Source organism: Hyaena hyaena, unplaced genomic scaffold, assembly GCF_003009895.1.
Source record: "Hyaena hyaena isolate Hyena2069 unplaced genomic scaffold, ASM300989v1 scaffold_1173, whole genome shotgun sequence".
Lineage (NCBI taxonomy): Eukaryota > Metazoa > Chordata > Mammalia > Carnivora > Hyaenidae > Hyaena > Hyaena hyaena.
The window spans coordinates 444,872-461,248 of NW_024081802.1; the positions used below are offsets into that span (position 1 = coordinate 444,872).

General features: G+C 35.8%; 1 pseudogene; it reads right to left on the reverse strand.

Annotated features, from left to right (window-relative positions):
- Positions 1-3,671: 3,671 nt before the first annotated feature.
- LOC120224406 lies at positions 3,672-9,964 on the reverse strand (annotated as a pseudogene).
- Between the last annotated feature and the right edge of the window lie 6,413 nt (positions 9,965-16,377).

Consider the following 16,377-nt stretch of genomic DNA (forward strand, 5'->3'; position numbering starts at 1 on the left):
AAGTGTCTGACTTCAGCTCAGGTCATGATCTTGGAGTCTGTGAGTTTGAGCCCTGTGTCAGGCTCTTTGCTGACAGTTCAGAGCCTGGAGTCTGCTTCAGATTCTGTGTCTCCCTCTCCCTCTGTTTCATGCTTTCTCTCTCTCTCTCAAAAATAAATAAAGATTAAAAATTAAAGAATATATATTAACCAATGAAAATTAAATTCTCAATATTCTTTCTTTGTGAAACATTGTCATCAGTTTTCCCCTTAATATAAAAGAAACAATTTTTAGCCTTATCAAATTTCTTCCTATTCGTTTTGCTCGCCTCATTCAAGTGTCTTCCTAAAGATATCAGGTGACTGCTTATTTGCAGCTTAGTCAAGCTGTATACACTTGTTTTCTTCAAGTACTACTCCAGGCACTCCAAATCAACACTGGTCAAAAAATAACCATTTTCAAAAGAATATGAAATTTACATTCTGAATCCCAGTTGTTATAAAAAGAAACACCTGTTATTTTCTTGCAATTTTTTGATTATTATTATTTTGATACAGCCATAGAAGTAAGTTTCATTGAGTTTATAAGGAAGGAATATCGAATACCATGGAACTTTATACAGTTATATAATTTTTCCCACTCCATACATATCATTTCACTCAAATTTTACACAAAACAAAAATACAGAAAAAATAAATATCAAAACAGAGATTCAAGAAGTACATAAATAATCAGATATAGCTTCTGAGTTAAAGCACACAAAAAATGGGTAATCACAACATTTTGCTTTTCATAAAGCTGATCAAATCCCATTGAATTTAATTTTCAGGAACTGTCTGGTTTCAGTTGATAATGAGCAAGCCATAGTTTTGGGCTTCAAAATCATTATTGATTGTCAGAGGGTTGAATTAGTCTGAATGAGTCCACTGATTCAGAGATGTTTGATAAGGCAATACATTTATAAACTCACTAGACTGAAAGCTATTGTATTTTCAGTCATCTTTATCTTCAAAAATATTCACTCCTTATTCAGCTGTTTGTCAATATAATTATGGATTTCTCTCTCCTCTTTTTCACTCTCATTTCTTCTCATCTGAGTTAGGTAATGTTGTATATGTTTTATTGAAATAAATCTGTCCCTTCTTCAACATTACATGATATTCACATAGTTTTAGCAAAACTAAGAAATTCCTTGTTCTTTTTTGAAAATGTGGATAATATTGTGGACCACTATTTCTTTTTTAATTTTATATTTCTCCTTCCCTGCTTAAAAAGTTGGTACAACCAGTGAATCTTTGAATTCCAACATCTAGTAAGGGGGCTATCAATGGGCAGAGGAAATCTTTGAACTTGGTCATTGTGATAGCAATGAATTTGATTTTGATCCAGCATCTGCATCATTTGAGACTGATTTGAATCAACAGAAAAATCATGTTGAGATTGCAGAAACATTAAGAAATTTAATATGTATTACTGAAAACATAATTTTAGGAAAAATTGCATTATGAGCAATATTGTCTCTGGACTCATACATATTTTATTTCATAATATGCAGATGGTAATCTTTTATAAAAGCGTTTTTAGAATTGAGGAGCCACAATTAGGCTATCTTGTCATATAAATTTCTAACTTGGTGACATAATGGCCAAAGAACAAAAACCACATAATATTATTTGAAACTATAAATCAAGCTAATATTTTCAAATCAATATTGGTATCCAACATAGCTTTATATTAAACATATAATTTCAAAGCAACAGAGTGGTTTTTCCACAGACTGAAAGAGCCTGTTATTTTGGCATTAGCTTGCTCATTTTAAAAATGAGTAAGACCTAATAACTATGCATTCTAAACCATCTCACATCTTACTATGGTACAGATATTTTTCTGTACTTTTTGGAAAGCTAAGACACATTTAAATCAAACTTTAAATGTATGTTTTCTCGCCTTGTTATTTATCTTCACTAACTTTAACAAGAATATACATGGTATGTAAAAACTTCTTCAAAAGCCAATTTTATCACTTTTTTCCTAGAAAGTACTTATTTTTCTGGTATGAATTATTGCTTTTTGTGATTATCCTAAGTGATTTTGTAAATATCATAATTTCATATGCCTGACTGATATCCATGAAACAACAAGAGTACAATCCCCAATCAAAGAAAGAAAAGCATCGGACATACTGAAAGGCTCTGATCAAACTGATTATTTTCAGGAATAAACTAACAAAATACTCTTTTCATGAATTAGTGGTTTGGTAAAAATTTTATAGAGTTTAAATGATTTATGGTTTCATGATGTTTTCTTATGCAACATTCCACCAAATTACAGCTTTCCAAAAGTTGCAGTACTGTGTATGTTTTGGTATGACAGTATTTGCATTTTTTTTTCCTTTTTTGAAAGAGAGAGAGAGATAAGAGAGCACATGAGCAGGGGAGGGGCAGAGAGAAAGGGGCAGAGGGAACCCTCTCAATCTCACGAGAGGGGCTCGATCTCACGACCATGAGATCATGACCTGAGCTGAGATCAAGAGTCAGGCATTTAACTGACTGAGCCACTCCGGCTCCTCAACAGCATTTTCATTTTAAAATCAGAATCCGGGGCACATGGGTGGCTTAGTCGGTTAAGCGTCCGACTTTCGCTTAGGTCATGATCTCGTGGTTCGTGGGTTCGAGCCCTGCGTCGGGCTCTGTGCTGACTGCCAGCTCAGAGCCTGGAGCCAATTTCAGAGTCTGTGTCTCCCTCTCACTCTGACCCTCCCCTGCTCACGCTGTCTCTCTCTCTCCTAGAAATTAAAAAAAATAATAAATAAATAAAAAATCAGAATCAGACCAAATGTGGCTTTCATTTTGAAGATAAAATTTATGCTCTATGTATAATTTTATGACATTGATATCCTAGTGTCCCATTACTGTTTTTTTTTAATTTTTAATTTTTTTTAATTTTTTTTTCTGAGAGAGAGAGACAGCATGAGCAGAGGAGGGTCGGGAAGAGAGGGAGACACAGAATGTGAAACAGGCTCCACGTTCTGAACTGGCTGTCAGCACAGAGCCCGACTCGGGCTCAAACCCATGAACCATGAGATCATGGCTAAGCTAAAGTCAGATGCTTAACAGCCTGAGCTACCCAGGCACGCCCCTCCCCCCATTACCTTTAATCAAAAGTATGTACAGTCTTACTGAAAAGCATGTTATGTATCAAACAATGAAACTACAAGTTGTAGTAAAAGTGAAAAAAAAAATAAAGGGAAAAAGCTTGCCTTTTTGATTAATGGTTTATGGAATAAAGTTGTATTTAATTAGAATGACTAACGACACTTTTTTGGCAATGAGCTCAAAAGAAAGAAACTGTAATTGTTAGAACTCTTGATTTTTGTCATTTATTTATATTGTAATCTCAGCTAGGTATAGTACATTGATATGAAATACTTTTGAAGTACATAATCTTTTTTTAAAAGTGGAGCTTATGCAAAAATCACATACTGTTAGATTGGGTGTTGAAATGACTGGTGTGTTATATTTTTTAAAACCTTCTTTTCTGGTCAGCACAAATTTCTTTTAATTTCCATTTCCAGTAGGATTTCATTTTGGGGTTTAACCTGCATAAAGCCAGTATAAAGTTTTACAATTTGGTAGTTCTAGATTCCAAGTCATTTTAGATGAAAATTGAAATGCAAAGTTTACAGAGGAAAATTAAGTTTCTTCTTCTGTAATGTCTAAGTCTTTGTCCCCTTCACTGTGTTCTGTTTGCTGATCCTTTCTGAGTAGACATGTCCTGCTCAAAATACAGATTTAGCTGACAGTGATCTTTCAAGAGGCCACTTTGAATTTGCTCTGACCAGATTTAAACCTCACAGAACAATCTGGTGGATACAGACAATTTTGGAAAAGCTCTAAATCTTCCTCAATAATCTTTTGTTTGTTTTGGTAAGCAGCGGCGTAGACCTTCAATGCTTTGCCGAGAAAAAAAAAAAAACATTTTGATAGTGATAAATTCTGAATATACAGTCTTTAAATCCTTCACTTTCTGCTTTTCAAAATTGTCAATAGTTTCATCCAGATGATGAGCTGTTCAGGTAGTGTCCACAGCAACTCTCTGCAATTTGATTTCTGCCTGTGAAGTAACATGTGGACCACATGGGTTCTGCTGACATGTTCTTTCTAACTGAGTTAATTGTTTAGCTTCTCGATCCCTTGCTGTTAATGTTGCTTTGAAGTCATCTCTTTTCATTCTTACAATCGTTCCGTAAGCTTTCAAAGGTTCAACCATCTCAAATTCAATCTTTCAACCTGTGCTTGTCGATAAGGCTCAAGTTTGGAAAACTCCTCAACAAAGATTTTAGGCCTTACTTTAAAATATGGGGTCTCTGCAGAGGCATCCAATTGATTTCAGTTGCCAGTAGGTCTGCTTTGCCTTACAGTCTGCCACTTTTCCTCACATAGGCAGCCAAGATTTGGCACTCCTCTCCGAAATGCTTCTACACATTTCTGAGAGCATCTTGCAGCTGTCTGGTTGGAGCAGCCTGGCTTTCCAAGCCATGCCTCCACACCTTGCCTTGTGCTCCACCGGGACCCTGAGCTGAGGCCTCTGACCTGGGTGTGTACTGAGGGATAAGTAGCCCTTCCTGGAGCCCTTTTTTTTTATGTTTATTTTCTAATTGTTTCTTATTTTGTTGTAGTAAAAAATACAACATATAAAATATATCATCCGAACCACTCTGAAGTGTAGAGTAACTATATGCACTTTCTGGTGCAAAAGATCTCTAAAACATTCTCATCTTGCAAAACAAGCTCTAAACCCAGTAAACAACTCCTCTCTCTCCCTCTCCCTCACCTCTTGAAATCACCTTCTACTTTCTGTTTCTAAGAATTTAAAAAAAATAGGTTTATTTATTTTTGAGAGAGACAGAGTGTGAACAGGGGAGGAGCAGAGAGAGAGAGAGAGAAACAGAATCTCAAGCAGGCTTCAGGCTCTGAGCTATCAGCACAGAGCCTTATGTAGGGCTCAGTCAACACAGAGTCCTATGTGGGGCTCGAACTCACAAACAGTGAGATCATGACCTGAGTTGAACTTGGATGTTCAACCGACTGAGCCACTCAGGTGCCCCTCTGTTTCTAAGAATTTGACTACTTTAGATACCTCATGTAAGTAGAGTTGTGCAGTATTTGTCATTTTGTGAATGCTTATTTTTAAAATATTTATTTATTTATTTTGAGAGAAATAAGAAAGAGAGAGCTTGTGCTGGCAGGAGTAGGAAAGGGGCAGAGAGAAAGGGAGAGAGAGAATTCCAAGCAGGTTCCACACTGTCAGGGCAGAGCCCTATACAGGGCTCCATCTCACAAACCATGAGATCATGACTTGAGCTGAAATCAAGAGTTGGGTGCTTAACTGACTGAGCCACACATGTACCCCGTGACTGTCTTATTTCACTTAGCATAATGTTCTTCAAGTTTCATGTCCTAGCATGGGACAAGATTTCCTCAATAACATTTAGAATGCCGTAAATACTTTGATGTATTTGTTAAAAAGTTATTTAAGTAATTCTGAATGATTTTTCTTACATTAAAGCAAAGACACTTATTTGTGAATGGTACCGAAAGAGAACACCTGTTATATAAAGCTGATAATAATGATCATTTACGTATAACTTTGTTATGCACAATTTTATTTAATAATATTTTTAAAAAATTAATGAGTACAGTGAGTCACTAAAATTATTATAATAATATCATGACACAGGATGCTATGAATTCACTTTTTCATTTGCGTTCTACCCCCTGTTGTGTGCACAGATAAAGCAGATGCTCTCAACCATTTAGTTGAGTGCAGGTCACATGTATTATAATGACATATTTGATTACACGAAAAAGAGTAAAATCATTTCTCTCCTAATAGGTGAAATATTTACAGAAAATGGTTGCATTAATGTATGTGCTAAAGGTATATTATGGTCCTTACAAATCAATGAATTAAAAAATATCCCCTGTGCCTAAAGTAATAGAAATAGTTGATAAAAATTTGTGGAGAGCTGGTGTTTGGTCATCAGTAGGGAACAAAAGAGACAAACCTCAAACTAATTCTTGTTTCTAGCCATGGTGGATAGCAATGCTATTTATTTTCTCAAGAATAAGAAACTTATAGGAATGTACACTTCTTAAAAAAAAGATAATAACTTCAGTTTGGGAAATCTTGGGTTTTGGAGATCAATGAGTGTTCCAAGTGGAAATATTTGGTAAAGTTGTATTTATGCACTTAGATTTTTGGAGGGTTAGGGGCTTAGAGATACTGATTTGGAAGCTAACACAATACAAGCAAAAAACCAACATGATAAGAACGTAGAGTCCAATTGTCTAATAAATGAGCCTAGTTCTTAATCACAGTTAATTTACAATCTAGTCAAGAATAATCAAGAATTGACTATGTATTTCAAAAGAACAAGTGAACCAAACTTTTGCTGAAATCCTTGTAAAGCCTCTGTGGACACTAGCTTGAAGAAAATTTTATCTCATAGGATAAACAGAAAGTAAAATTTAGCTAAACTCTCCACAACAGTTCCAGTAATGTTTCTAAATACTTTTGTATATAAAATAATTTAGTGTCTTCCTACTACGCACAGAATATTTAAAAGATGAGCCTGAAATATTTTATTACTTGTACATTATTTATCTTCCTGTATGAACACTTCTTTTTTATCTTATATTTATTTTATTTTTTGCCTTCACAAATTGTGAGATACTTGAGGTCAGGGACACAATTGTATTCCTAAGGGCTAAATGTCCTTGAGTTTATTTATAGTGATACTTCTCTTTGAAACCCTAAAAAGTTTGAAATTGTGACTGGCATCCAAGAAATGTTTACTGACTTAGAAACTGACCTCAAGATGAACGTCTACTGATCTGTGTTTGGCAGGTCCACACCACCAACTTAGCACTGCTGTTGCTGGCCTCCCAAGTAATGAACAATCATGCTTTCTCCATCTGAACAGTCTTCCTTGTTGTAAAGTCTCCTCCTGATCTGCAAGAACTACAGAGTTTATTCAATCAGATGGAACAGAGTTTAGTTGATTGCTGTGTGTGTCTGTGTGCTCCGAATTGAGATTCATCTGGGCCCGGAGAAATGACCACATTTGATGTAACTATCTCTTCACAGACTTGGGGATTTCAATTGCTTTGTCCATGTTTATTCTAGTCTTTCCATTTTGAAAACAGTATTCTTAATAGAAAATATAAAGCACACTTAAAAATAATTGTTTATATTCTTTCTATATCATGTTTAGTTGAAATATTATTTGTCCCAACATTGGTCCTACACTTACTAGCTCTTCTTCTTTTTTTTTCCCTCATAACATGCTTCACAAAAGGAACTTTTAAAAAGATGTTAGTATTTCCTGCACTTCTCTGTCATTTTAGGTTCAGATTTTTCTGACTCTGCTGTTAATTTGTCTTGGGTTATACATCACAACTACTGCCTTATATATATCTCTTTAAAACTGGGCTGGTCAGAAAATAATCTTTGCAGCTACATGAATTTCTTTAGGTTCTTCACTATCTTTTGTTCCTGTTTTACTTTTTAGTTTTCTTGTTTGTCTGTTAGTAAGATTGCATTAATCAGAAACAGTAACAGTAAAGTCTTTGTACCCTGAGGCTTAATAGTAACCTAAGCCCCTGCCAACATCTGAATCTAAGCCTGGTATTTGGGTATATTTCACCTAAGTAAAAGTTTAAATGTGTGCTTTTTAAAGCACATATCCTTACTTTCTCATTTTGGATGATATACAGCATACTGCTTGTTAGAAAAGGTTATTTATAAGATTTTTAGACACCTGCAATGCAATCTGCTTGAGGATTATTACAATAGCCTGATTTAAATATCAAATTGTCAGTTTGAAGAATTAGATTTCTACAGTATATCAAAATTGACTTCTGGTTCTTAATAAGATGACAAACTAACGTGGGCTGCTGACTCTCTCTTTCCAGTGTAACCCTAGAGATGCTGTAGGTGGAAAACTGACAGAGTTGAGATACTCATATAAATTTTTGGAAAAAACACCTTAGAAATGGAAGTGTCACAGAGGTAGAAAATGGCAGCCCAGAGCAGCGAAGGGACCATTGTTATCTATAGAAATCTATGAGTAAAGACATTTCATTATGCAAATTTTGGACCTTCACATGAACTAAGTCCCTCTTTTTCCACCCTTTCAGCACTGAGAGGCAGAACAATAGAACTCAAGTTATCTGAGGGATAGATTCAGTGGTAGAATACTAATAATATTTTATGAAGATCTTAGAACCAAAAGAATATCACTGAGCCTGCCCTTGACACTCCTTCCTGAGCCCATCCTCATGGGACATACAACCAGAGGGAACATCTGCACTGGAAGTACAGAGAGCTCCCTGCAAGGCAGAATCCCCTAATGGGAAATAAACAGGTGTGAAGCAATGGATCGGAGCTTATGAGAGAAACTTTCAGAACTGATATGTATTACTGCCCCACCTTCCCAAGCCAGCAGGATGTTACTTGTGATCAAATTAATATGAGGCAAAAACAAGAGTCAAGAGAAGAAGAAATCATTAGGGAAAAGTGGGATTTCAAATACCGGTAAAAGAAAGATCTATTCAATAAAATACAATGACTTGAATATATATTAAAAAGAGCAATAGGGGTGCCTGGATGGCTCAGTCAGTTAAGAGTCTGACTTTGGCTCAGGTCATGATCTCATAGATAGTGGGTTTGAGCCCTGCATTAAGCTCTATGCTGACGAGTCAGAGCCTGGACCCTGCTTTGGATTCTTTGTCTCCCTCTTTCTCCACCCACCCCCTGCTCTTTCTCTCTGTCTCTCTCTCAAAAATAAATAAACATTTTTTAAAAAGGTTTAAAAAAGAGCAATATAATTCAAGTATAGTTGGAAGTTTTAGCATGTTTCCCAAAAAATAATAGCTTTGAATTTTTTAAAATGTGTTATTTATTTCTGAGAGAGAGAGAGGGAGAGAGAGAGAGAGCATGAGCAAGGGAGGGTCAGAGAGAGAGGGGAGATACAGAATCTGAAGCAGGAACCAAGCTCTGAGCTAGCTGTCAGCACAGAGCCCAATGCTGGGCTCAAATCCACAAACCGTGAGATCATGACCTGAGCTGAAGTCAGATGCTTAACTGACTGAGCCACCCAGGTGCCCCTCCCAAAAAATAATAGACTTGGCAGACAAAAGATAAGCAAAGCTATTGAAGATTTTAATAATTAATAATTAGAATTAATAGCTAGATATTTATGCCAACAGTGTGAGTAGATTTATTTTTTTATGAGTAGATTTATTCTTATTGTGTATTTTTAAACTTGATAAAATTAAGTAAATATCAGGCCATAATGGTAACCCCAAAGAGCCTTACTTATAAGGTCCAAAAGAAACAATATCTTATTTCATAACCAAATATAAAATACTAGATGTGAAAATAAAGGACAAACTAAAAACTAACAATTATAAAACTATGTGTTTATAAAAATAAAATAAAATACAATTAAATAATTCTTGAGTTAAAGAGTAAAATCAAGAAGTAATTGTTTAAACCTAAAAACTGTAGTTCAAATCAAGCCTGTAAACCAATATTGATTCGCCTTATTTGACCCCTGAGGATAATTTAATATCACTGACAATTTCCTTTTTCTTTAAACACAACTGTTTCTTTGGTCTCTGTTACAATAGCTTTGTCTATCCTTATGGCCTGTTTCCTCAGGTTCCTTGCAAACTAAACCTTCTTAGTCCTCCCATGAAATGTACACCATTTCATAGTCCTGCCTATTCTACAATATTCACTAAATATCTGTATTACTGACACTACTTAGATTGGTGTAACAAATACCCCCCTAATGTGTAACAGCTGAAACCAACTCACAAAAATATTTCGTTTAGAAAATATTACAAGATGGGACATACCTGGTTGCAAATGACTTCCGCTCAATCAGTGGTTCTGAGATGCAATTTTCTTCTGTCATATGGCCTTTGACTTTCCCTGTGACTTTAATGCATCTGCATCATGCTGGTAAAAGGGTGAGAGCATAGTGGGTACATGTTGGATTTTTTTAATGAGCTACTCTCAAAAGTGGCTCATGTCTTTTCTCAAAGCTGTTATTTACAACACAATCAATAGATAACATTTAATAGGTAACCGAGGAAAGAGTTGGGAAATCTACTCTCGCTGTATACCATCCTTGCTCTTGATTAAAGCTCCGTCACTTTTCACATAGTTTACTTACATAGTCGCCCAAGTAATCCCTTTGTATTTTTCTTGCTCTTTTCCAGTTTGTTCTCTACTTAAAACCTAACCTGATCACATCATTTTCTTGCTAAAACCTCTTCAATCATTTCCATTGCTGTGAGAAATCTTAAAGTCTAGCAAGCCTTGGCCTCCACTTACAATTTCAAGCCCATCATACTCTATACTCTCCTTTCTCTGAGCTCCAGAGCTGCAGACTATCTTTGAATTTGTAAACGTGACTTCCTTCCTCTAGCCATAGGTCATCTTTGTACATGGTGAATCATCTCTACTATGCTGTCCACCTTCCTGGCCAGTTCTGATTCATTCTTCAGAACAAATAAACACCTCACTTCCTTGGGGAAGCTTCTATAACATTCTTTTTTTGAAGCACATCCAAAATTTTGAAGTTGGTTTCTCTCATATTGTTGCTGCATATTTAATGTTCTTTTCCTACATTATAACACTGCTTTAATTCCAGTAGTGCATATCAGCATGCATATTAGACTATTTGAGGATGGACATATAAATATCTGTTCTTCACAAATTTTCCTATCATTCTAGTGCCAGGAAGTATGGTTTTTCTATGGAGCTAAATGGAGGCTACGGAAGTGGCCTTTATGAAAAAAAAAATGTATATCAGAATAAGGGAAACTATTCCAAAAGGTGGATGGACCTACAGAATTTCAGCAGGAGTTTTGTGGCAAGATTCTAAATTGTATGGGTGTATGAAAATTATGTGTATGGGGACATCAAGACAATACAGATTGTTGACATAGTTTGCTCTAATATCTGGCTCTTCTAACTTCAAATCTTTGTTAAGTTGATCACACTGTCTCAAAAAATTAGTGTGTGCTTTTTAAAGTACATTATAATGGCATCTGGGTGGCTCAGTCAGTTAAGCATCCAACTCTTGCTTTCAGTTTAGGTCATGATCTTATGGTTCATTAGATTTAGTTCCATGTCAGTCTCTGTGGTGACAGCACGGAGCCCACTTGGGGTTCCCTCTCCCTCTCTTTCTGCCCCTCCCAAATTTGTGCTCTCTCTCGCTAAAAATAAATAAGTTAACTTTATTTTTAAATGTTTTTTTATTTATTTCTGAGAGAGAGGCAGCATGAGCAGGAGAGGGTCAGAGAGAGAGGGAGACACAGAATCCAAAACCGACTCCAGGCTCTGAGCTAGGTGTCAGCACAGAGCCTGACACAATGCTTGAACCCACGAACCGTGAGATCATGACCTGAGACGAAGTCGGACACTTAACTGACTGAGCCACCCAGGTGCCCCTAAATAAGTTAACTTTAAATACATTCTAGTTCATGTTTATCCTGAATCATCTTTGTTCTTCACCAAGAAATTTTGAGGGATAGAAAGAAGTTGGGGAGAAAAGTGATCCCCCCTTCATATCAAAAATCAATTATTTATTTTGTGCCTCTTTTTGTACAAAAGATCACAGTTTTACAAGATACAAGGAATATAAAGGTGAGAAAAAGATAAGGCCCATGCCCTTCAGCTGAATTACTTAGCAAGCAGGATTAGAAGAAAGAATCTCCAATAGTGGGGATTTTTCTTACTGTAAAGGTGGCAATGACAGTAGGAGAGAACCCCAAGCAGCTGTTGGAGGATAAGGTGAAATGGGAAGCCACAGGCATTTGGGCAGAAGGTACTCTTAGCACAACACAAAACAATTTCACATAGTCACGGATGTTTGGAAAGTGAAAGCTGCAGACAGACCACCCTGTGTGTGATCATCTGAGATGCATTGGCTCAATTTCAGCAAAACTGTCATGTAGCCTCAGGGGCAGATCCATAAAAGAGAAAGCTGAAATTGGGAGGTAGCTTATAGCTTCTCAAATCCTGTTTGGGGAGAAAGGGAAAAAGGCTTGGAAAAAGGCCATACATCAGCATGTATGAAAGGTCATCCAATATGTTTTCATCAAATTCCTAATAAAAATGATAGTGTCAACACCTGCTAAGAAAGGCAAAGGCTAAATCAGTTCTCTACAAAAACAGTGTCGAACATTGGCCTTTTCAGCTTTCTCAGTTTGTCAAGCAGGTTGTGCTACTGACCACAGCCTGGTTTATGAATATTGAGGATTGAATTCACCACATTGGTTTAGAATCGTCATAAATCACCTCTTCAGTCTTCTTAAAACAAATTTTTCCCTTTCTTCCCTCACAAACCTAAGAGGAACAACCAAACACTTGTATTTCTATATGATGTATATGTTTAAACACTCTCCCTTTTCCAGGTCATTTTCACTATATTGTCTTGTGCAGTGTTCTGAATCCATAGTGCAATTTCTTATTTCAATATTTGACATTGAGACAGAGAATAGCTAAAACCTGAAATTATGCATTTCATGAAATATGTATACCTATGTATATATACACACATAGATATAATTATTACTTGTCATATAAATAAAGGAAATTGACTTTCAAAATGTAAGGTATGAACCCCATGAAATTTAAAATATCTTCTTTTGAAATCTTCTGTTTCCAGATGATAGATATTCTATTCAATCTTATTTAGAGACAAGAAATAGAACATAAACAGAAGGAAGAACAGAGGAAGGAAGGAGGGAAGGAAGAAAGAAAGAAAGGAAGAGAAGGGAGGAAAAGTGACATATGCGTTAAATACATCACTAAAATATAGAAATACGGTACAATTCACTGAGATATAGTCCAAACTCCTGACTGCACTGGGAACTGGAAAGCAATTCCATCTCAAGGCAGACGTGACCTGGTCCTTTTTGCAGTGCTGAATGACATCCTATAAAAGGCCTCTTTTGATCATATCCTCTCTTTCTCTTCAGGCTAGGTTTCTCCAATTCTCTGTGTGCATAGCTATGTATAGGAATGTCATAATTCAAGCATTAAGAGAGAACCACAAATATTTCACAAACCCAGATACAATTTTAGATGACAAAGCTTCTCTTTGGGCCCATTTGGATCAGAGCCTAACCCTCTTACCTTCAGGTATGGCTAATGATAAAAGGTAATGGTTGTCGGGGGTCACATCTCAGGGTGGGAAAAGTTGCCAGTAAAATTCAAGTGGGTTATGCTCCAAATAAACCATTTAAACTGTCATTTAAAAATAAATAAATAGAGGTAAATTGCAATTTAAATGATTCTATTCTCATATATAAAGTTAGTGAGAGCTCACAAGTCTACACGAATGGTGTACAATAGTGAGAAGTATTCTTTGAGTGCATTCTTCCAAACTAAATAACCTAACCTCAATTAGCCAATGACATTTTTGAGTCCTTTATTGAATAATTCACATGTGATTAAACTACACATAGTTAAAAGTGAACAAAATCATAAGTTTTGGCATAGATTCACCCATGAAAACACATTAAAATCAAGATAATGAATATATGTGTACACTTTCAACTCTTTCTTCATGCCTCTTCACAATTTTTCTAAATTGCTGTATACCAAGCACTCCCCATCGCTAGGCAGCCATTGACATACTTTCTATTGTTAACAAAATTCTATTTGTAGAAAGGTATCTAAATGTAGAATAATAAGAATCTACTATTTTGGACATATAGACCAATGGAATAGAATTGAGAACTCAGAGATGGACCCAAAGGTATACAGTCAACTAATTTCTGACAAAGCAGGAAAGAATATCCAATGGAAAAAAGACAGCCTGTTTAACAGATGGTGTTGGGAGAACTGGACAGCAACATGCAGAAGAATGAAACTAGATCAATCTCTCACATCATACACAAAAATAAACCCGAAATGGATAAACGACCTGAACGTAAGACAGGAAACCATCAACACCCTAGAGGAGAAAGCAGGAAACAACCTCCTTGACCTCCACCGCAGCAACTTCCTATTTGAAACATCCCCAAAAGCTAGGAATTTACCCAAGGGATACAGAAATGCTGAGGCATAGGAGCACATGTACCCCAATGTTCATAGCAGCACTCTCCACAATAGCTAAAACATGGAAAGAGCCTAAGTCTCCATCAACAGACAAATGGATCAAGAAGATGTGGTTTATCTATACGATGGAATACTACATGGCAATGAGAAAGAATGAAATTTGGCCATGTGTAGCAACATGGATGGACCTTGAGGGTGTTATGCTGAGCGAAGTAAGTCAGGCAGAGAAGGACAAATATCATATGTTTGCATGTATAGGAGGATTAGGAGGAGCTTAACAGAGGACCATGAGGGAAATGGTGGGGGAAAGGGAGAGAGGCAAACCATGAGAGACTCTTGAATGCTGAGAACAAACTGAGGACTGATGGGTGTGGGGGGCGAGGGGGAAGAAGGGCATGGAGGAGGGCACTTGTGGGGATGAGCACTGGGTGTTATATGGAAACCAACTTGACAATAAACTATTTGTAAACAACAAAAAAAATAATCTACTGTTTTGTCTCTCCTTTCGCTCAGCATACTTTTTCCTGTGATATATTCATATTGGTACATATATTCAATATTTCTTTTTTTAATGTGTATTTATTATTTTTTGAGAGAAAGAGAATGTGTGCAAGCGGGGAAGAGGCAGAGAGAGAGAAGGAGAGAGTCTTAAGCAGGCTGCATGCACAGCAAGGAGCCTGATGGGTGCTCAATCTCATTTCCATGACCTCATGACCTGAGTTGAAATCAAGAGTCATATGCTCAATTTAGTGAGCCACCTAGGCATCTCCATATATTCAATATTTCATTTCTTTATTTGCTGAGTAGCATTCTTTAGTAGCATTCCAATTTTTTTTTTTATCCATTCATCTATTCATGGACATTTGGGCTATCTCCAGTTTTTGCATTATACACACAAACTTGTATGAAAAATTTTGTACTTCTTTTTTTGTTCTTTTTTATAATGTTTATTTATTTTTGAGAGAGAAAGAGAGAGAGCAGGGGAAAGGCAGAGAGAAAAGGAGACCCAGAATATGAAGCAGGATCCAGGCTCTGAGCTGTCAGCACAGAGCCCAACGTTGGGCTTGAAACCATGAACCGAGAGATCATGACCTGAGCTGAAGTTGGATGCTTAACTGACTGAGCCACCCAGGTGCCCCACGTGGGCATATGTTCTTATTTATCTTGAGTAAATACCTGGGCATGGAATGCCAGGTTATATTTTCCAAAACAGTCTTATCAGTTTGCATTCTCACAAGTAGTGCATGAAAATGCTAGTATTCCTTCGTTTTGCCTACACCTGATATGATCAATCATTTTAAGTTTAGTCATCCAAATATTTGTGTAGTGCAATCTATTTATGTTGATTAATGATGTGACACCTTCATGGAAGATTATTTGTGATAAGTATATTTTCCTTAGTAATTCAAATGTTTTGTCCACTTAAAAATGTTGGTTGTTTGCTTTCTGTTCATTGAGTTAAAATAATTCTTTATATATTCTACCATACAATCTTTTTGTTACAAGTATATTTTGTAAAAGGGACATAGTCTGTCTCTTACCTTCTCATTTTTTGAAGAAACCCAATTTATGCATGCTTTTCTTTTATTATTCACATGTTTTAAATCACATTTTAAAATTATTTACCAAAGCTAACATCATCACTACTTTCTCCTAATTTTTGCCTGTTTAATTTTTTTGTCTTACATTTATATATAACACATTTATATTTGTTTTTTCCTGAATTAAGTTTCACTTATTCTAGCCCAAACTCAAAAGGACATTTTTCTTTTTTGCCAAATCGTAGCACATTATTGGCAAAAATATCTGTACATTTACCATGATACACTTGGAAGTGAGACAAATAAGACATAAATACAGATACGGATGTAAAATGAAAAACTCAAGTTAAATTTTGAATGTAGTGTAAGTAAATACCAAGATTTTTTTTTTAATATTGCATAAGACTATCCAATTGTTCCAGTACCATTTGTAGATTAATTTATCATTTTCAAATTGTATTACCTTGGCATGTTTATTAAAAATCAATTGGTCATATATATGTGGGACTATTGTGTTCTACTGATTTATGCATCTATTTTCAGGACAATATCACATAGACTTTATAACTGTCTCTATATAAGAAGTGTTGAGGACAGGTGCTTTAAGTTCTAAAACTTTATTAATCTTTTCAACATTGCCTTGACCATTTTAAGTACACGGCATTTCCATATACATTTTAGCTTTTTAATATTTACAAATGAGCCTGTTTGT